This window comes from Vicia villosa, linkage group LG5 (genome assembly GCF_029867415.1).
Source record: "Vicia villosa cultivar HV-30 ecotype Madison, WI linkage group LG5, Vvil1.0, whole genome shotgun sequence".
NCBI lineage: Eukaryota > Viridiplantae > Streptophyta > Magnoliopsida > Fabales > Fabaceae > Vicia > Vicia villosa.
The window spans coordinates 5,133,439-5,156,239 of NC_081184.1; the positions used below are offsets into that span (position 1 = coordinate 5,133,439).

The 22,801-nt window shown below is 34.9% G+C and overlaps 2 non-coding genes across 2 annotated transcripts; both read left to right on the plus strand.

Annotated features, from left to right (window-relative positions):
• Nucleotides 1-13,589: 13,589 nt before the first annotated feature.
• Nucleotides 13,590-13,673, plus strand: TRNAL-CAA (transfer RNA leucine (anticodon CAA)). The gene has a single exon. It is a non-coding gene; the product is annotated as a tRNA-Leu (tRNA).
• A 2,446-nt stretch (nucleotides 13,674-16,119) lies between these two features.
• TRNAL-CAA (transfer RNA leucine (anticodon CAA)) lies at nucleotides 16,120-16,203 on the plus strand. Its single transcript has one exon. It is a non-coding gene; the product is annotated as a tRNA-Leu (tRNA).
• Nucleotides 16,204-22,801: the final 6,598 nt, after the last annotated feature.

The window sequence follows — 22,801 nt, forward strand, 5'->3', positions numbered from 1 at the left end:
GGAAAATTGGTAACAATAAATGGAGAACAAGCCTTGATGGTGAGCCATTTATCCAATTTCTCTTTCATTGGTGCTGATGATGTGGAAGGAACTCAGTTCCAAGGTCTCTCTTTAGAAGACGAATCTTCCAAGAAGAAAGCATCGATCTCTTCTTACAAAGAGGCGGTAAAAGTAGTGAAAGATGGAACTACCACTGGCTGGGGGCAAGTTGTGATTCCGACCAAGAATGAAACTAGAGCAGGTCTCGGATGTTCACCAACATTCTCAAACTGCACCAAGAAGGATGAAACCCTTCGACCGATCAAAGAAACATTCATTAGTGGAGGATTCCTTAACCCAATTCCTCAAGAGGTTAATGTCCTTATTGAAGAATGCGTCGAAGAAGGTCTACCTGATCCTGAAGAAGAATGGAAATGTTATCTCAATGACTCGGGATACATATCTCAGGAAGAACCATATCCTCCTTCGGAGAAACCCAAAGGCAATGAAACTGAACCTGTTCCTGCAGAAATCTGGGACACCTTGGGACAACCAAGTGGAAAATTTGATTACATGGTGAAATACACTGCACCTGAAAGTTACAAGATTGCGATTGAGGATATCCAACCAACTGGATGGGGAGATTCCTTTGAATATAATAGTCAACCAGAAGAGGCTTACCAATGCTCTCAATTTTCTCAGCAGCCTGAAGTTACTGAAGATTTCGGCTTCAACGCATCTGCCAAGATTGATAATCCTGAAGATGGTTATTATCACATAAATGCCATTTTTGAAGATGAAGGGGAAGATGATCCCGCAGCTGACTCAGAAAGTGTTGCTGACAATGAGTCTCTTCATCCTGAAGACTGGGAAATACATCCTGAAAATTCTGAAGATTGTGACTCATCTTATGCTCTTCAAGAAGTAGAAGAAGACCGTTTCAACTCTACAAAGAACAAGGTTGACAAACCAGGACCTTCAAATCCTGCTCGACCAGCGGTCAATGTCAATACTGAAGATCACTCTGGGGAGAATTTTCCTGAATACATAATACACAGAGGAGTTCGTTGCTACTGGAAAGCTGTCGACGTTCCGAATGTTGTTCGCCGCTCAAAGTAATCACTTCGTTGTTATTTTGACCTCCTGCCTTGCCCAAAGCAGAGAGATGTTTTATAGGGCTTTGCTTTTAAATGTTCCGCCCAAATAACTTTGTGTATAGGGCTTTGTTTTAAAAGTTTCCCTCTTTGTCCCGCCCAAGACAAATGAGTTTGTGTTTAGGGCTTTGTTTCAAAAATGAATCATAAATAAAGTGTCATTTTGAATTCCCTACATTATGTGTTTTTTATTTTTGCTTTTTCTGGAAATGGTAATCCTAAAAAACCAAAATAAAAAAAAAACTTTTCAAAAAAATCTGCATACACTCTTGCATTCATAAATTTTCTGAAATAGATATAAATCACATGTGCAGATTAACTATTGATAAACCCATTGAATGCAATAACCCTATGCCCTCTCCCAACTTTGAGTTTCCTGTGTTCGAAGCCGAAGAAGAGGAAGAAGAGGAGATCCCGGACGAGATCTCTCGATTACTTAAGCACGAGGAAAGAGCCATTCTGCCTCACAAAGAGCCTTTAGAAAAGATCAACTTGGGTTCTGAAGAAGACAAAAAAGAAGTGACCGTTGGATCGCTGCTTGATGCTGATGTCAAGAGTAAGTTGACAGACCTTCTCAAAGAATATGTTGACGTGTTTGCCTGGTCCTACCAAGACATGCCTGGGTTGGATACCAATATTGTTCAGCATTACTTGCCATTGAAGCCAGAATGTCCGCCGGTTAAGCAGAAATTGCGAAGGACTCACCCTGATATGGCTAATAAGATCAAAGTGGAAGTTCAAAAGCAACTCGACGCAGGTTTTCTTGTCACCTCTGAGTATCCTCAATGGTTAGCCAACATAGTGCCAGTTCCAAAGAAAGATGGCAAAGTCAGAATGTGTGTTGACTACCGTGACTTGAACAAAGCCAGTCCAAAAGATGATTTTCCATTACCACATATCGACATGCTGGTCGATAACACCGCTAAGTTCAACGTCTTTTCCTTTATGGACGGGTTCTCCGGTTATAATCAGATCAAGATGGCTCCTGAAGACATGGAGAAGACATCTTTCATCACCCCATGGGGTACTTTTTGCTATAAAGTGATGCCGTTTGGATTAAAGAATGCAGGCGCAACTTACCAAAGAGCAATGACTACTCTCTTTCATGACATGATGCATAAAGAAATTGAAGTTTATGTGGACGACATGATAGCCAAGTCCAGCACAGAAGAAGAACATATTGAATACCTTTTGAAGTTGTTTCAACGACTAAGGAAATATCAGCTTCGCTTGAATCCTAACAAATGTACTTTTGGGGTTAGATCTGTAAAACTCTTGGGTTTCATTGTCAGCCAAAGAGGTATTGAAGTAGATCCCGACAAAGTCAGAGCTATTCAAGAGATGCCTGCACCAAAAACTGAAAAGCAAGTAAGAGGATTTCTTGGACGATTGAACTATATCTCCAGATTTATCTCTCAAATGACTGCTACTTGTGGGCCGATTTTCAAGCTTCTCCGCAAAGATCAAGGGGTTGTATGGACTGAAGATTGCCAGAAAGCGTTCGACAGTATCAAAGAGTACCTGTTAGAACCACCAATATTGATTCCTCCAGTTGAAGGAAGACCATTAATCATGTACCTTACTGTGTTAGAAGAATCCATGGGTTGTATGCTTGGGCAACAAGATGAAACTGGTAAGAAGGAGCATGCCATCTATTACCTGAGTAAGAAATTCACAGACTGTGAGTCTCGTTACTCCATGCTCGAAAAAACATGTTGTGCTTTGGCTTGGGCTTCAAAACGTCTCCGCCAATACATGATCAACAATACTACTTGGTTAATCTCCAAAATGGATCCGATCAAGTATGTCTTTGAAAAGCCTGCCTTAACAGGAAGGATTGCCCGATGGCAAATGCTGTTATCCGAATATGACATTGAGTACCATGCTCAAAAAGCGGTTAAAGGAAGCATTCTCGCCGATCATTTGGCGCATCAACCAATTAATGAATATCAATCTCTCAAGTTGGACTTTCCTGATGAAGATGTCTTGTACTTGAAGATGAAAGATTGTGACGAACCGTTACCAGAAGAAGGTCCTGAGCCTGGATCAAGATGGGGCCTAATTTTTGATGGAGCAGTAAACGCTTTTGGCAATGGAATTGGGGCAATCATCATCACTCCCAAGGGTACTCATATCCCGTTCTCCGCCAGATTGTTATTTGAGTGCACCAACAACATCGCAGAATATGAAGCTTGTATCATGGGTCTCGAAGAAGCCATTGACTTAAGGATCAAAATCCTAGACATATATGGAGATTCAGCCCTTGTGATCAACCAAATCAAAGACAAATGGGAAACTTTCCACCCTGGCTTGATCCCTTACAGAGATTATGCAAGACGTCTGTTGACTTTCTTCAACAAGGTTGAATTGCATCATATACCTCGAGATCAGAATCGAATGGCAGACGCCTTGGCTACTCTATCTTCCATGTTCAAAGTCAATCATTGGAACGATATGCCTAAAGTCAGAATTACACGCCTTGAAAGGCCCGCCTATGTGTTTGCAACTGAAGCAGTCATCGATGATAAACCGTGGTTCCACGACATCAAACGCTTCCTTCAAACTCAAGAGTACCCGCTTGGGGCATCAAACAAAGACAAGAAGACTCTAAGGAGACTTTCTGGCAGTTTCTTCCTGAACGGAGACGTGCTATACAAAAGAAATTTCGACATGGTTTTGCTCAGATGCGTGGATAGACACGAAGCAGACATGTTAATGCATGAAGTGCATGAAGGGTCCTTTGGAACTCATTCAAATGGGCATGCAATGTCCAAAAAGATCTTAAGAGCAGGATACTATTGGTTGACAATGGAATCTGACTGTTACAAACACGTGAAGAGATGTCACAAGTGCCAGATCTACGCAGATAAGATCCATGTACCGCCGACTCTACTCAACATTCTCTCATCTCCGTGGCCTTTCTCCATGTGGGGTATCGATATGATTGGAATGATCGAACCAAAAGCTTCAAACGGTCATCGTTTCATCTTGGTAGCAATTGATTACTTCACCAAATGGGTCGAAGCAGCATCTTACGCCAATGTTACAAGACAAGTGGTTGTGAGGTTTATCAAGAATAACATCATTTGCCGATATGGTATTCCCAGCAAGATCATTACTGACAATGGTTCAAACTTGAATAACAAAATGATGAAAGAACTGTGTGAGGAATTCAAGATTGAGCATCATAACTCTTCTCCTTACAGGCCAAAAATGAACGGCGCCGTCGAAGCTGCCAACAAAAACATTAAGAAGATCGTCCAGAAAATGGTCGTCACTTACAAAGACTGGCATGAAATGCTGCCATTTGCTTTACATGGGTACCGTACTTCAGTGCGTACTTCAACAGGGGCAACTCCCTTTTCTCTAGTATACGGCATGGAAGCTGTGCTCCCCGTAGAAGTTGAAATCCCATCAATGAGAGTCCTCATGGAGACTAAGTTATCAGAGGCTGAATGGTGTCAAAGCAGATACGATCAGTTGAACTTAATCGAAGAAAAACGTATGACTGCTCTATGCCATGGACAGTTATACCAAGCAAGGATGAAACAAGCCTTCAACAAAAAGGTTCGACCTCGTGAATTTCGAGAAGGCGACCTCGTGCTTAAAAAGATCTTGTCTTTTCAACCAGATTCTAGGGGCAAATGGTCTCCTAATTACGAAGGCCCGTATGTTGTCCAAAGAACATTTTCTGGCGGCGCCATGACTCTTGCAACCATGGATGGTGATGAACTCCCATATCCTGTGAATGTTGATGCAGTCAAGAAATACTTTGTCTAAAAAATACAAAAGAACAGCTCGGTAAGTTGAAAACCCGCAAAGGGCGACTTAGGCAAAAATGAGCGTCTCGGTGGACTGAAAACCCGAAAGGGCAATCCAGGCAAAAATTAGAGACAATAAACAGAAAAGAATTCATCCTGGTAGATTGAAAACCTGAAAGGGCAATCTAGGCAAAAATTAGGGATTTATGACAAAGTAACTGCATCAGTCCGTACTTCGTCACCTGAGGAGTCTTTTTCATCAAAGGATCTTCAATCAAATCATCGCCAATCTGAAGCAACAAGCACAGTTGGAACTCAAAGTTGTTAAGGGAATAGTGGTTATTGCTTTCAATGTAGCCTTTTCCGCATAATTACCATCTCCAACTTTTGTAAATACTCTATGGAATCATGCCTTTAGCTGATTACCATCCTATTAAATAAATTTGAGCCTTGTGCCCATTTGTTTGCAATCTTTAATTTCTTTCAGCTTGCAAAATGACGCTTTAATTGTGTTATTCACTTTTGAAAAAAGAAAAAAGTTTTAAATGAATTTACTTCACTTTTCTTTTTCAAAATAAAAGCGAAACTTTCCTTTGAGTGTTGAACAACCGAAGGAATATCAACAGCTATCTCCATAGGATGAATCAAAGATTATGATAGGAAAAGCTCTTCTATCCCCAGTGAAGAAGCTCTTCTATCCCCAGTAAAGAAGGTCTTTTATCCCCAGTGACAAAGATTTTCCATCTCCAGTGAAGAAGCTCTTCCATCCCAGTAAAAATGCTTATCTTCCCCAGAGAAGTTTAAAACAAGCAACACCATTCATCACCCGTGTTATCTACACCGTATTGAAGAACATTTGCCAAGTATCTGGTTGTATTGCGACGTTGGTCCATCTCCAGTATATACTTCTTTGTCTGTCAGTATCGTCAGCATGCATGCTACATTCATGACATTCATCATTCATACATATTTGCATCATTTATGCATTCTTGCATTTTTCAATGTTTGCTTTAAAATCACTTGTTTAGGATATATTTATCCTCAAAAAAAAAAAAAAGAAAAAAAGAAAAAAAGAAGGAAAAAAGAAGAAAAGAAACAAGTATGGGCGTGTCATCTCTCCAAGTAGGTTGTCACCCATAAGCAGAAAAGAACATCTTCTTTTTCCAGTTCCCCACTGAGATCATTCCTCGTGGAAGAAGGTTGCTTTAGTTTCTCCTTTCAAAACAAAGGAGGAGATCCCCAGTTGAGTTCATTCCTCATGGGTGCAAAGTCTTGTTTGACTATTTCTTTCCAATTCATTCATGGTTAGAACTTTGTCTTTACCAAAGATTCAAATTCCGATTCTCCAAATAGAGTCGTGAAAAACAGACAATAAGCAATAGCCTCATCATCTGAGCAGCTCAGGTCTCTTCCGAAAGTTTTCTTTTCCTCTCAAGGAAATCAATCATGAAGATCATTTGACGATCAGGGTCTTATTACTATTCACAAGGCTGAATAACCAGTAATTTCCCTAACAAAGTCTCCAGAATCATTTTATCACTCGGCTGATAATTGATCATGTCTTCAAAACCACTATCACAAGGCTGGTAGTCGGTAACCTTTTGTTCTGGTTATATTATTAAACATGTCTATCACAATGCTGATAGTCGGTAATATTGACCAAACCTTTGAAACTCTTTTTACCTTGTCAAGTCTATCACCATGCTGGTAGTCGGTAACACCGTTTCATACCTTTCACCTTCGCATTATTAAACAAGTCTATCCCCATGCTGATAGTCGATAATGCCGATAGGTAAGCTTTTCTTACAAAGCTATCATTCCCCGGTGAAGCATACACTTGCTTTCCCGAAAAAACGGATTCTCTTCCTAAAACGGATTGAGACATCCTTCCCAATCTCTTTTCCCCAGCGGAGTCAGTTTTGATATCCCTCGGTAAAGATATCCTTGCATCATTCGCAATTTTGGTATCTTAGGTCCAAAATTTGCGTCTTCTGATATTTAAGTCTCTTCCACCCTATCAAAACGAAGATTTTCAATCTTCATATCTCAGGTTGAAGAAACTTAAATAGGGGCATCTGTCATACCCCAATTTTTGACCTAAGATACCACCTCATATCATTTGCATATGCATCATTTGCATCTCTAACAAATTGCATAGCTTGTGTTTGCTACTTGTGACTCAGCAGGGTTTAATCAAGAAATCACTCATCAGTACAAGTAACAATTAATTAGGGTTTTGTTCTCCCTTCATTTCAAATGAATCATCTTCATCAATAATCAACATTTGGTCCTCAGAGATTCATTTCAACAAACTCAACAGCTTTGAATCGACTGAATTAGGGTTTTGACTGAAGACAGCATACTCCTGACTTTTGCTCAGGATTTGACCTAATGACTTGGGACATGACCTCAAGACCTCAAGTGCATCATTTTGACCTAATCCATTGGCTCATAACATCTCCTATACAAAGATTGATCAGACAAATCCTCAGATCAGGGTTTTGAACTATCAGGGACTGAAATCAGGGATCACATTTGGGAAACCCTAAAAATCCCCAGGAAGTCAATCAAAGGTTTCAATCATCCTCAAATAATCCCTATGACAATATACAATGGAAATTACATCTCAATTCAAGACCTACAGGCATCAATTTCATCAGGTCGACAATTAGGGTTTTTGACCTAATTCACTGAGCAACTGACTTTTTAATCAGGACATGGTGTCACAACTCAAACCATGGCTCAATATCCTCTAATGCTTCAATATGATCCATTCATACTATTCATTTGATGAGGATAGCCTGTTTCACTTGAAATCTCAAGAAACGCGATTCGTCTGAAAAAGTCAACTGTACAAGATCACCATTGACTTTTGGGGAATTTTGGTCAACCATGACTTTTGAAGTTTTGAATCATCAATATATGAAGTATGAAGTCATTTGATCAAGAAAAATCAAGAAAATCAATCAAGAATCAAAAGTCAAAAGTTTGACTTTTCATACTTAGAAAAATTTCTAAGTGTTTTTCAATGGTTTTTTCCAAACTTTGGAGGGGAATAACTCAAAATTTCACCTACAAACTGAAAAAAACTTCCAACATGAAAGTTGTAGATTTTGATCCAATAAACAACTTTGACACATATAAATTTTTTCCATAAGATCAACCATTTAAGAGATATGGAGCTTCAAAGTTGGTACTTTTTGAAAACTTCACTTAAAACTTCATTTTCTTCAAAGTTCATGGAACTTTTTCACCCATTTCCTTAAGAGACTTGAAGAAACTTTCAACTAGGCTTTTGAAGTGTGTAATATGAGCTTTCCAAAATGTCAAAGAGCATGAAAAAATATGGAGTGTAGGTATGGTTTTGAATTATGCATTTAGTGATCATTTTCATTTGAATTTTCACCATTTTTCACTAAGTTTCAAGACTACATGACCTATAATCCAAGCAATGATGCAAAGAGGCAATAATTAAAGAGATATTTTCTGATATGAGATCAGAATGGAAGAGGATAGGAAGCTTGGGATTTAACCATGGTTTAGTAACTTTTAACCATGTGCATTAAATGTAAAGATTCCATTTTATCTTCAAATGCCAAATCACCAATTCTTGATCAACTTGCAAAGCTTTGTATTCAGAAACCTTGGCCTATAAATAGAGGTCCAAACTTCATTGCAAATCACACCAAAACCTCACAATTATAGGTTTTCTCTCTTCTTTCTTGAATTACAAGTCATGTGTTTCAAAGTGAGGTAGAAAACTCAACCTCCATCTCTTGCAAGTTCTGACCAAAGTGATGCTTCCCACAAACCACAAACATCATATGGGATGTGTTTGATCCATCCATACACCCCAAATCACCCTAAATCTCAGAATCACTCTTCAACCACCATATTTGCATAAAATGAGCCTTAACATATCAATTCTCATACCAGGCCATATCTGTCCAAGTTAATCATCTAAACACACTCCATATACTTCACATGAACTGTTCCAACCATCATACATGATCTGAAACATCAAAATCAACTAGCTTGATCCTCACTTGAGCTAAACTGCAGTTCGGGTACCACAAGGTGATCAAGAGGTTTCCAGTTCATTCCAGGCATTCAAACACATCACATAAGGTCCATTGAAGCTATCCAGATTGATACAAAGCATCTGTAACACCTCCAGGCACGATTTCAATTTCCAGTTTGGCCGTTTTTGAGGTAAGTGCTCATGAACTTCAAACTCTATCATACATGCATCCTAAATGAAAAACTGCCATGCCATCTTGTTTCTGCATATGTATGGATCATTAACCCTCAATCAATTGCAACTTATCATGCACACACACGATTTCAGATTGAAACTCAAAATTAGGGTTCTTCGTGTTCATCAGAAAATTGATAGCCTTAGAGATAAAATAAATGCAATTAAATGATACCATCATGTTCCTGGTGAAAAATCGAGCAAGATAGGCTATTCACTCGATCCAAACAATTCAGTTTTCAGAATTTTCAAATTTGAATTGGGTATGTGTTCTTGGCGCCAGATTTTGAAACTGAAATTAGAAATTGATTCAAAAATATAATTGATTCGTTGCAAATACTAAACAGACCACGCGCGTGGTCCAGTTGGTCATGTTTTTGAGTGGTGAGCGTGAGGTCGTGGGTTCAACACCTCTAGGGACCAAAACCATTTTTTTACAACTATTTTTCTTTCTTTTTTTAACAAACTTCAATTAATTATTTAACTAACCAAATTAACTCATTTTTTATTCATTTTTTGCATACCTCTCACTTAATATATATATTTTGAGAATATCAAAAAAAATCATCAAAAAATATTTATTTGATACATTTTTTAATAGTTTTAAAATGACTTGCTTTTAAGTAATTTTAATACTTTTAAATATTATTTTTCATTTGATTTTCAAAGTTAATCATTTGTAAATACTTTTTGAAGCAATCCTAATCATCTAAATGTTAATTGAAGACAATCTTTTTGTTTATCTTGATTAATTTGACTTCTTTCAAAATTCAAATCGTTTTAAAACGAGCGATCGCGATTCTTTTCAAAACAATAAACCATTTCTTTTTGAAACTATTGATTAAATCTTTTTAATTGATCAATTGATTTTCAAAACGATGTGGGGCCTCTCGAATATTAGAGAGTATAAGTCCCTTTCGTCTTTCTTTGTACAGAAAACTTTTTCCAAAACCTTCACAGTTTTTAACGCCAAATCTTTCAACTCTTTTTTTAAAACCATCCACCCTGTTTTATGAAAATAAAACAGGGGCCTCTCGAATATTAGAGAGTGTAAGTCCCATTTCTTTTCTTTTTTGTACAGTTTTTCTTCAAACAGAATAAACTTTCAAAACAAACTTTCAAACAGTTTTACAAAAGCGAAACCTCGCGTCCTGTAAATAAACAATCAACCATGTTTTGTAAATAAAACACGGGCCTCCACGTAGGTATAAGTCCCAAGCCCTTTTGTACATACCCACTCTAGTACATGAAATTAGGTATTTCATTGTGCGCCTTTTGTACATATCTCGATCAGTTTGATTTTTAACTTTGAATAACAAACCAAAAATGAAGGTTTTCTTTAAATCTTCCCAAAAATACCATGGGCCTCCATGTAGGTATAAGTCCCAAGCCCTTTTGTAAAAACCTGTTTACATAGCTTTGAATAAACTCAAGTGGACCTCTCCCCGAGTGTGAGTCCCGAACCCCTGTGTATACAAATGGATCATGCTTACAGGTATATTTCCTTCATAAACTCCATTATATACACACACTTTGTCATATATATATAATTGTTCATACCTGTTCATGTTTGTTCATACTTGTTCATGTTTGTTCATATGTGTGATATGTGTGCTTGTTCAACTTAGTATAACACTAGGTTCCCCATAGCCTCCTATTGGGCTTCGTGCAAAGAATCTCCACTAGTTTAGGTTAGGACATAGAGTATGGTTTCCCGGTGAAATCGCTCTAAGAGCTCAGACCAACTATACCATGCCTCCCCTTGGGCTTTGTACAAACGAGTGACCCTCCCATAGCCTCCTCTTGGGCTTACAATGCAAGGACCCTGGATTGTCCCTCCCATAGCCTCCTCTTGGGCTTACAATGCAAGGACCCTTGGATAGCCTCCTCTTGGGCTTCGTACAAGGACCCACGGGCTTCTTATAAGCATCCCCAATATCCAAATCAAATACCCTAGGAGATTAGACATTTTTCATCTCTATGCTAGGAGTATCTCTTATATATCATCACAAACAATCAATCAAACTTTTTTGCCACAAGGCTGGCTAATCAATCAAACTTTTTTGCCACAAGGCTGGCTAATCAATCAATCAAACTTTTTTGCCACAAGGCTGGCTAATCAATCAAACTGTTTTACCACCGTACTGGATGATTAATCAAAGTTTTTGTCACAAGGCTGACTTCATTGAAACTTTTGCCACAAGGCTGGCTGATTAATCAAAGTTTTTGTCACAAGGCTGACTTCATTGAAACTTTTGCCACAAGGCTAGTTAAACAAAAACATCTTTATCATTCTAAGCACCCTAAGTGGCATGGCCCCGGGCTTATAATGAAAAGATTTTCAAACAAAAACAAACAGATGTATGTGATGATATAGATTAGATACATCTAGCATTTAGACGACATTTGTCTATTTTCCTTTGCTTCCACTAGCATAAGTGGGAACTACGATTGCTCTGACTTTCTCAACATCCCTTTGAGAATACGTAGGCACAAGGTCGATCCTTGGCGAGCAAAATAAAACAAAAAAAACCATTGAAACCTTAGCACCCGTAGACCCCGAGCTACAGATGCTCTGATTCCCTCTAAGGGATATGTATGCAGAGGATCGCGATGATCTTTGCGAGCATAATCAAACAAACACCTTAGGTTCCACCTATTTCACAAGAACCTCTCAAGAATGGAATAAATAAAACAAAGAAACCTATAGAGTACTATAGATACGTTGGGTGCTAATACCTTCCCTTCGTATAACCAACCCTCTTACCCAAGATCTCTCCCCCACTTTTAAGTTTATTGCAACTTTTTTCCTTTTCCTCTTTTGGAAACAATAAAAAGTTTGGTCCGTACAAAAGAAAAATCATTTTTTGAGCACTCGAGCCCAAAGAAGGCATCAGGTGTCTCATCCAAAAAAGACAACGATTTTTCCCCGCGACATGAAGGAAAGAAAGATTCATTTAAGATAACATTTGTTTCTTCATTGTTTTCTTGTTTCCTTATTATAATGGGGAATACACAACATACTTTATAGTTGATAGAGATGTCGATTGAAAAGTTATTTTTTCAAGTAATATCATGTGTTCCCACAAGAATCTCGCATTAAAATATAGATAAACTCATTCTTTTTCTTCTATCATTTTAAGAAAATTCTATTATTTGTATAATACCTTTTAGGATATGGCTAGACTAACAATCAGTAGTAGTATTCTTAGGATTTGTTGTTGAAGTTCTTATCATTTTACTCCTAAATTATTTTTGTCATATTTATATACCTAATTTATTGTTTCAAATTATTATTGATTACAATATCTTCAACTCTATATCCTCAAAGAACATTTATATCATGACCAACTAAATCACATTTCAAACACAATACGAGTATTTCTACATAGAGAAAATCATACAAAACAACAATATATTTATGGTGTCCTATGTGTTGTAACAACTTGACAAAGATAATTTTCTATAATTTATTCTCTCGTTGAAAATATATTTAGAGCTGTAAAATAACATATTTTAGAACTGAGTTTTGGACTTAAGCTACTAATTTTATAATTATGCGATTAACTTCCTCGAAGGATAAAATTTGGCACAACAAGCTAGTGACGCACCAAATTTGATTTAAGTAGATACATCGACTGTTTAGTTCAAAAACTAGGCGTCGGGTCATCTATAATTATATATTAATTCATCCTTTTTCGCCAAATTATCATTGACTATGAAACGGTATGTGTATTCCAAACGATTTAGGTCATTGTGTGTGGGAAAAAATGAATAAATAGCTAGTCTCAATGATGTAGACATGTGATAAAGTTCTAAGTTTGTTATCAACATTAAAATAGAATTAATAAATGCATTTGGGTATGCTTGGATTTGAATTATATTCCATAAGGGCTGTTGAACGGTCTCATAAGAAAAAAAGAAAATATTGACTTTGGTATTATTTCTATAGTTATCATTGTCTTATGAATAATTTATGCAGAAAACACTAAGGTAGAGTTTCTTATGAAGCATGCCTACGAGTTACCATATTCTCTTACAAGACTAGGAAAATTTCAACATAGTTTTCAAATTTTGATTAGTAATCCTACATGTATCCAAAATATTCTTATTAATGAAATTGAATAAACATGTTTTATTCAAAAAAATATTTTGGTAAGAGTACATAACTCAGTTACTTTAGGACAAAAACTTAAGAGGTCAGTACATATTTCTAAAAATGGAAAAATAAAAGGTGATAGTAGTGGAGTTAAGGTAAAATCTTATTACCATGTGTAAGTTCAACTATTAAATATCAAATTTGTAATATAGAGATAAAATGTCACATAATCACTACTAAGTAAACAATGTAGATACAAAATATTTTCATGCATGTTGATTCATTCTTACGAAATTAGTGTTTAGTGATATATTAACATAGTTCGATAAATTAACATTCAAGTCAGGATGGCCGAGTGGTCTAAGGCGCCAGACTCAAGTTCTGGTCTTCGTGAGAGGGCGTGGGTTCAAATCCCACTTCTGACATTTTTTATAACATGTGATTTAAGTGACAAAACAAATTATCTATCGTTTTAAAAATCGAGAATCGTAAAGACAAAAATCAATAGACAACATAGAAAATCAAGCAGTTCATGCTTTAATTATAAAAAACGATTTCGAAACGAACATGGACATGAATCGAAAGAGGGAATTTCAAGAGTTTTAAAAATCGAGAATCGTAAAGACAAAAATCAATAGACAACATAGAAAATCAAGCAGTTCATGCTTTAATTATAAAAAACGATTTCGAAACGAACATGGACATGAATCGAAAGAGGGAATTTCAAGAGCAAACAAATGGGGTGTTGCTTAACAAGTCCCAAATAACAAGATTTCACAAGTTTAATTGAACCATTTTATCAAACATTCGAGAAATCCAAGTCATAACAAAGAGAGAGGAAAAGGAAGCGTATATGTGCCCAATACCCCAACCAACAACGAGAGAATCAACCAAAGTAGAATATGATCCAATCTCGATATTCAAGCACACAGAATGAGAAACGACAAGCAGAGAGAAAATTAGCCATCCATCGAAAGAAATTATTTCTTCAACAAAACGAAAAGTTAAAAATTAAAACAATCTCCAAAACTTTTGGGAAATCGACTCTGGAAGTGACGAGTCGTTCAAGGAGAATAAAAATTAAGTTCTGATACCATGTCAGCAACTTTCGTTTCATTCTTTTCCATTCATTTTCAATAAATACAAATTTGTTACAATATTTAAGGCTAATATTCATAGATTAAGGGGAATAAATGAACTCCTAGTTTTGTCTAACATATTCTAGGAAAGATGATAACTATATTCAATAAAGCAGTTCCTTATTTGTTTTTAATTTGTATAACTTACAATAGGAAAGATGATAAATATAGTTACATTATGATATTGTTTCTTGATTGACAGTTGATACCATCAGTAATAGTACAAATACACTGAAGGAAAGAAAGATTCATTTAAGATAACATTTGTTTCTTCATTGTTTTCTTGTTTCCTTATTATAATGGGGAATACACAACATACTTTATAGTTGATAGAGATGTCGATTGAAAAGTTATTTTTTCAAGTAATATCATGTGTTCCCACAAGAATCTCGCATTAAAATATAGATAAACTCATTCTTTTTCTTCTATCATTTTAAGAAAATTCTATTATTTGTATAATACCTTTTAGGATATGGCTAGACTAACAATCAGTAGTATTCTTAGGATTTGTTGTTGAAGTTCTTATCATTTTACTCCTAAATTATTTTTGTCATATTTATATACCTAATTTATTGTTTCAAATTATTATTGATTACAATATCTTCAACTCTATATCCTCAAAGAACATTTATATCATGACCAACTAAATCACATTTCAAACACAATACGAGTATTTCTACATAGAGAAAATCATACAAAACAACAATATATTTATGGTGTCCTATGTGTTGTAACAACTTGACAAAGATAATTTTCTATAATTTATTCTCTCGTTGAAAATATATTTAGAGCTGTAAAATAACATATTTTAGAACTGAGTTTTGGACTTAAGCTACTAATTTTATAATTATGCGATTAACTTCCTCGAAGGATAAAATTTGGCACAACAAGCTAGTGACGCACCAAATTTGATTTAAGTAGATACATCGACTGTTTAGTTCAAAAACTAGGCGTCGGGTCATCTATAATTATATATTAATTCATCCTTTTTCGCCAAATTATCATTGACTATGAAACGGTATGTGTATTCCAAACGATTTAGGTCATTGTGTGTGGGAAAAAATGAATAAATAGCTAGTCTCAATGATGTAGACATGTGATAAAGTTCTGAGTTTGTTATCAACATTAAAATAGAATTAATAAATGCATTTGGGTATGCTTGGATTTGAATTATATTCCATAAGGGCTGTTGAACGGTCTCATAAGAAAAAAAGAAAATATTGACTTTGGTATTATTTCTATAGTTATCATTGTCTTATGAATAATTTATGCAGAAAACACTAAGGTAGAGTTTCTTATGAAGCATGCCTACGAGTTACCATATTCTCTTACAAGACTAGGAAAATTTCAACATAGTTTTCAAATTTTGATTAGTAATCCTACATGTATCCAAAATATTCTTATTAATGAAATTGAATAAACATGTTTTATTCAAAAAAATATTTTGGTAAGAGTACATAACTCAGTTACTTTAGGACAAAAACTTAAGAGGTCAGTACATATTTCTAAAAATGGAAAAATAAAAGGTGATAGTAGTGGAGTTAAGGTAAAATCTTATTACCATGTGTAAGTTCAACTATTAAATATCAAATTTGTAATATAGAGATAAAATGTCACATAATCACTACTAAGTAAACAATGTAGATACAAAATATTTTCATGCATGTTGATTCATTCTTACGAAATTAGTGTTTAGTGATATATTAACATAGTTCGATAAATTAACATTCAAGTCAGGATGGCCGAGTGGTCTAAGGCGCCAGACTCAAGTTCTGGTCTTCGTGAGAGGGCGTGGGTTCAAATCCCACTTTTGACATTTTTTATAACATGTGATTTAAGTGACAAAACAAATTATCTATCGTTTTAAAAATTGAGAATCGTAAAGACAAAAATCAATAGACAACATAGAAAATCAAGCAGTTCATGCTTTAATTATAAAAAACGATTTCGAAACGAACATGGACATGAATCGAAAGAGGGAATTTCAAGAGCAAACAAATGGGGTGTTGCTTAACAAGTCCCAAATAACAAGATTTCACAAGTTTAATTGAACCATTTTATCAAACATTCGAGAAATCCAAGTCATAACAAAGAGAGAGGAAAAGGAAGCGTATATGTGCCCAATACCCCAACCAACAACGAGAGAATCAACCAAAGTAGAATATGATCCAATCTCGATATTCAAGCACACAGAATGAGAAACGACAAGCAGAGAGAAAATTAGCCATCCATCGAAAGAAATTATTTCTTCAACAAAACGAAAAGTTAAAAATTAAAACAATCTCCAAAACTTTTGGGATATCGACTCTGGAAGTGACGAGTCGTTCAAGGAGAATAAAAAATAAGTTTTGATACCATGTCAGCAACTTTCGTTTCATTCTTTTCCATTCATTTTCAATAAATACAAAGTTGTTACAATATTTAAGGCTAATAATCACAGATTAAGGGGAATAAATGAATTCCTAATTTTGTCTAACATATTCTAGGAAAGATGATAACTATATTCAATAAAATCGTTCCTTATTTGTTTTTAATTTGTATAACTTACAATAGGAAAGATGATAGATATAGTTACATTAAGATATTGTTTCTTTATTGACAGTTGATACCATCCGTAATAGTATAAATACACGGAAGGAAAGTAAGATTCATTTAAGATAACATTTGTTTCTTCATTGTTTTTTTGTTTCCTTATAGAGATGTCGATTGAAAAATTATTTTTTCAAGTAATATTTTATGTTCCCACAACAATCTCGCATTAAAATATTAATAAACTCATTCTTTTTCTTCTATCATTTTAAGAAAATTCTATTATTTGTATCATATCTTTTTAGATATGGCGAGACTAATAATCAGTAGTAGTTTTCTTAGGATTTGTCGTTGAACTTCTTATCATGTTACTCCTAAATTATTTTTGTCATATTGATATACCTAATTTATTGTTTCAAAATACTATTGATTACAATATCTTCAATTCTATATCCTCAAAAAACATTTATATCATGACCAATTAAATCACATTTCAAACACAATATGAGTAGTGCTACATAGAGAAAATCATACAAAACAACAATATATTTGTGGTGTCCTATGTGTTGTAACAACTTAACAGATAATTTTCGACAATTTATTCTCTCATTGAAAATATTTTTAGAGCCGTGAAATAACATATTTACAGAACTGAGTTTTGGACTTAAGCTACGAATTTTATAATTATGCGACTAACTTCCTTGAAGGATGAAATTTGGCACAACAAGCTTGTTTCGCACCAAATTTGTTTTAAGTAGATACATCAATTGTTTAGTTCAAAAATTAGGTGTCTGGAGATTTCCTGTAGTGAGGGCTAAAAGTGATAGATATATTTTGAATAAAGAAAAATACTTCAAATTATTTCAAAATACATACTATAACGACAAAAAAATTATAATACACAAGAGCTTATCATTGTCCTTTACGAGTTTCCATATTTTTAAAATGTTCAATGATTTTTTCATTGTCCACATTATCAAATATGTCACTCTCTATATATGTAACTAAAAAATCATTCAACCACTCATATCCCATACGATTGCGCAAATCATTCTTCCCAAAATTCATGGTAGAAAAAGATCTTATAACAGTTGCAAATGCACCAAGTAAAATCAAAGCTAGCATCAAAAGTAAATATATCATTGAATACACAATATGCTTTCTAGTTCGATATTTCCACATGCATTTTTTTGAATCATATCAAACTCTTTATCATGTTTTGAAACTAAATGTATAAGCTCAAGAAAATTACCTTGATTTTTGGAATTAACTTACTCATCATGTCCGCGGAATGATTATATTTGCTTCAATAGGCATCGAATACAATCAATTGTTGAAGTCAAATCAATCATATATTCTCTTATCATTAAGTCTGATTTGTTTACTAATAGCAACTTCAATATGTTGTTTTTTATTCATTAAGGCCTCACAACTTCTCCAAGCTTGATTGTGAGCACTATTAAAGTTTCCAACATGTATATCCAACCTTTCCTTTTTCTTCCAATTTGAAAAACCGTCAATTGAAAAAGCATCACCATTTTTTTGTTCTCTAATATCGAATCTCGTAAGATAACATAAACAAAATAGAGCATCTTTTGACACACTATATTCTAACCAATTACCGAAATCTGAAAATCAATTAGGTTTAAACTTCCGAAAAAGAGGTCCAATTTTTTTTTGGAAAATCACGATCTCTTGGTTGACAAGATCCTTTTTGCAAATAAGCTTTTCGAATGTTATCTCGGTTATTTGGATGATAACATAAAATTTGTTTCCTCTCTCCTGGTTAACAAGGTTAAGTTTTTCTTAATAAACACCAAATAAAAAACTATTTCTATAATTTTACAATGTTCAAGAGAAATAAAAGAAAAAAATAAAATTAATTAAGAAAAAACATACCTCTAAATATTAGTTGTAAATGACTCAAATGGTAGTGGTAGTAGACAAAGCCACAAAATCAAATCGATGTTGAATTTGAACTCTTGAAAGAAAATAATGGTGGAAGAAGAAACAAAAGTTGAACTCTCCGTAAAAATTGTGAGAAAATGTGAGTAGAGTTAAGAGAGAGAACGAATGGAGATTGTAATTGGATTTGAAAAGTCAAAATAACTAAAAAATATATATAGAACAAATAAATTGTATTAATTAAAAAAGAAATTGAAGAGTTAAAATTGTAGTGGTGGATAAATATAAGTTAATGGGGGTAGTTATTATATGGGGGCTGGAAAAATAATTAATACTAATTGACTATAGAAAATTTTGTTGTTGTGGGGGCATGAGCTCCCAACACAATATAAGTGGATCCGCCCCTGGAACCAAGTACATTTTTCAAAATCACACAAAAACCTTTCCAAATGAAAATCAATTGCTTAACATCCATTTGTAAATAAAATCAATCTTTTTAAAAATAAAAAATGCTTGATTAACATCAAGCCATTTTTCCTAACCATTTCGCAATCAAAATTTTTATCGATTCAAAAATCAAACGCTTGATCAACATTAAGTCAATTTTCCAAACTTCAGAAATCTTCAAATCTCTTTGAATACAACTTGGATTAAAAAGGATAGTTGGATTCACATCCTTTTGAAACCCCGAGTAAACGAGTGTAAAGTGTACACTTTGTTCCAAACGGTTACTCGTATTTCACAAAGATAATTTTCATAAATCCAACTGTTAGCTGGAGATTTCGACAGGTAGAAACAAGATATTCTAATTATTATGCTTCGAAGGAGTAGGTGGGGAGAGTCGCTTTGTAAGGCTATTTCGAGCTTCTTCATGAGGAAGATTTTTTCTATGTCGAAGTGGGGCCCAAGTTAAAATGTCTTCGAAGTCGAAGAAGTGAAAGACTTAGAATATTTCGAGATATTTTAAAGATACGTTTCGACATTCACGTTGTTCTCACTTCAGAACTTCGAGCGGGAAGGTTTTGAACTTCAAAGTGATTCATTTTAGCCAGAGGGACACGTGGAAGTCTCAGAGAATCGAAGCGCATGCAAAAGGACAACGTGGCATTTCGTTAAAGAAAGACTGTTATGGTCGAATTAGTATAAATATGGATCTTAATGTTAGGATTCGGGGTGTTCATTGTGTACAAAAATCACTCAAATACACTCAAAGTACCAGCGTAGAAAAACGAGTTTTTGCTGAGAATGTGCGTATAAGAAACACCATCATTGTCTTTCAAAGTTTGTTTTTACTTTATCAACACAAGTTTATAATCTACCTTTCGATTCCTTTTACTTTTCAGTCGAAATCTTTACGTTTAGAGTTTGTTTATGCATTTTATACCTTCCTTTAAGTTTTCCAGTCTAAACCATTAAATTCCAGTCATCTAGAATTTATAGTCGAAGTTGTGTTTATTTACATTTTCAAATAGTCATAATATTTGGGAAAGTCTTTTCATTTTCATAGAAACAAAGTAACACTAGAACATGAAACCAACTATAGGGATAATTGAATTTAGACACATGTCCTAGGATCAACCTAGTCGATCCTGTAAGTTACCAAAATATTCAATTTGGAAGACTAACGATTGTTTTACCAGAAATCACTGTAAACACCAACATGGATGAAAAAGGACAATTGGATGCGCATCTGATATGAAAAATAGCAAGTGTACTATTTTTACCGATGTAGTAATAGTGGGTTTTAACCCAAATATCGATCTCGAGGACTACATGGAAATACAATTTATAAAATTGATTCAATTGAACAAAAACTAAGGTTTTGATTTGGTTGGATAAAATCCTGAACAAGAAAAAGAAATACGAAAATTGATTTTTACTATCAAATATATGACATGCTAGGGTGAGTGGATGATTTGGCTTGCAACACTCTGAATTGAGATCTCTTTAACACGTTCATAACATTCAATTACCACATCCTTAGTATGTTCTCTCCTAAGCCCTTAGTGAGAAAACCTTTGGTCTTTCAACCTAAATCCTAAGTCCTTAGGAACCTAAATTGAAACCAAGCTTTTATTTTATCAAGATTATGTAGCAATTAAAGGGTATCCCTAGTCCTAGCTGATATCTACTATAATCAAATTATGCACAATCCCTAACAACTACAGTCCTGCATTGTTAGCCGTCAATTAATCCTTATTTGACCGATAAAGAAAACACGAAGAACATTGCATAATTTAACTGAATAATATAAACCAATGTATTGAAGAAATTACAACTTCATAGTTATTACAAAATCAAATAAGGACCACCCCCTGGCATTGGGGGGTTTAGCCTCTCATAATATTCAAGAAAGACATAATCAAGAATTTAGACATTACTAAAAAATAATGGTGACTTTAATCTTCAATGGTGGAAACCCTTGAATCTCCCCGTCTCTAAAACTCTTGATGAAGCGATCTTCTCTCTTGTGTGATTTTCTATCGTATGATGCAAAAGTCTCAAATCATTTTCAAAAACTAACCTAAATAGTTTTAGAACAAATCTCAGCCTCCTAGAATGTCTAAAGTACCCTTACACTTAAATTGAATGACAAAAACCCAAAAATATGAAACTTGAAGCGCCTGCCAACACGGGTCGTGCCAAGCAACACGGCCGGCCGTGTTGGCTTCCACTTGAAATTCTTTAATTGCTCAGCACTGCTGACACGGGCCGTGCCAAGCCACACGACCACCCGTGTCAGCCCCCTAGTTTTTGTATGGGAGGACTCCATCTTCTAGCACGGGCCGTGTCAGGAGACACGGGCCGTGTTAGCTCCAGTTTTCTTCATTATTTCAACTTTCGATCTCTCCTATCTTCATTCATTATTGTGTTCGCGCCTTAGACCATTCAACCAAAACTGAAAGTGAACAAAACTAACCAAACGGCATTAAAAGCATCTAGATAACTCAAATTAAAACATAATGCAAAGAAAATATAAAAGCAATCAAACATGAGATACCTAAACAAAAACAATAAAACTCTGATCAAAGTGTTACCGAATTGAAATATTTAGACCGAATACATGATGAAAATTAGGTTAAAATGGCGACCGATCAGCATCCTTTTGAAATCTCGAATATCAGAGGCTTAGTGTACACTTTGCTTGTGCCGATTACTCGTATTTCATATACAAACAATCTCAACTAATGAAACTCTTTTTCCGCCTTAGCTCGATGAATGACACTTCATCAATTTTGATGCTAAGCTCGAATTAACGCTTAATTCCTCCTATGTGCAAGTAGAAAGAAATGTTGTCTGCTTGAATGTGATTAGGCATAATCTGCGAGAATCCAAATTATGTTTTATCCATTCTAGATGCGAGAGACACACAATGTTCCTTATTCCCATGACTGGGTTACAAGCAATGTTTTTCGCTTGAATGTGATATGAGAATCTTTCGCCAAAATCGACAAACCCACAAATATTTGCTACCCAGAACTACATAGTTTTGAGTTCCCTATCGCACTTGAGAATAAGTAGGAGCGAGATTCAACATCTTGTTAGAAATCCTAATAAAAACCTTAGTTTTCCCCTTTCTTTATTTATGTAAATATCCCACCATAATTAGAAGAAAGCAAATTAACGAATGCCAACACCTTTTCCAAAATTAACTAAACGATTCCCATTGAGTACAATGGATGTGATGCGTGTTAATACTTTTCCCCTGTATAACTGATTCCCGAACTTGAATTTAGTTGTGAATACCATATTTTTGTTCTTTTAGGGTTTTATCAATATTTTTCCTTTCCTTTTGGAATAAATAAACTTTGGTTGCGACTTTGTTGTATTTTGAGCGTTTATTACGCTTGGGTATTTTTTGCGTTGCAACAACAGCGAAAAAACACAAAAGAGATAACATAGTCTTCAAACCCTTCATGACACCTTGCCTTTTCCTTTGTCTTGCGTCTGAATATATGAAATATTAAACATGTGGTGAG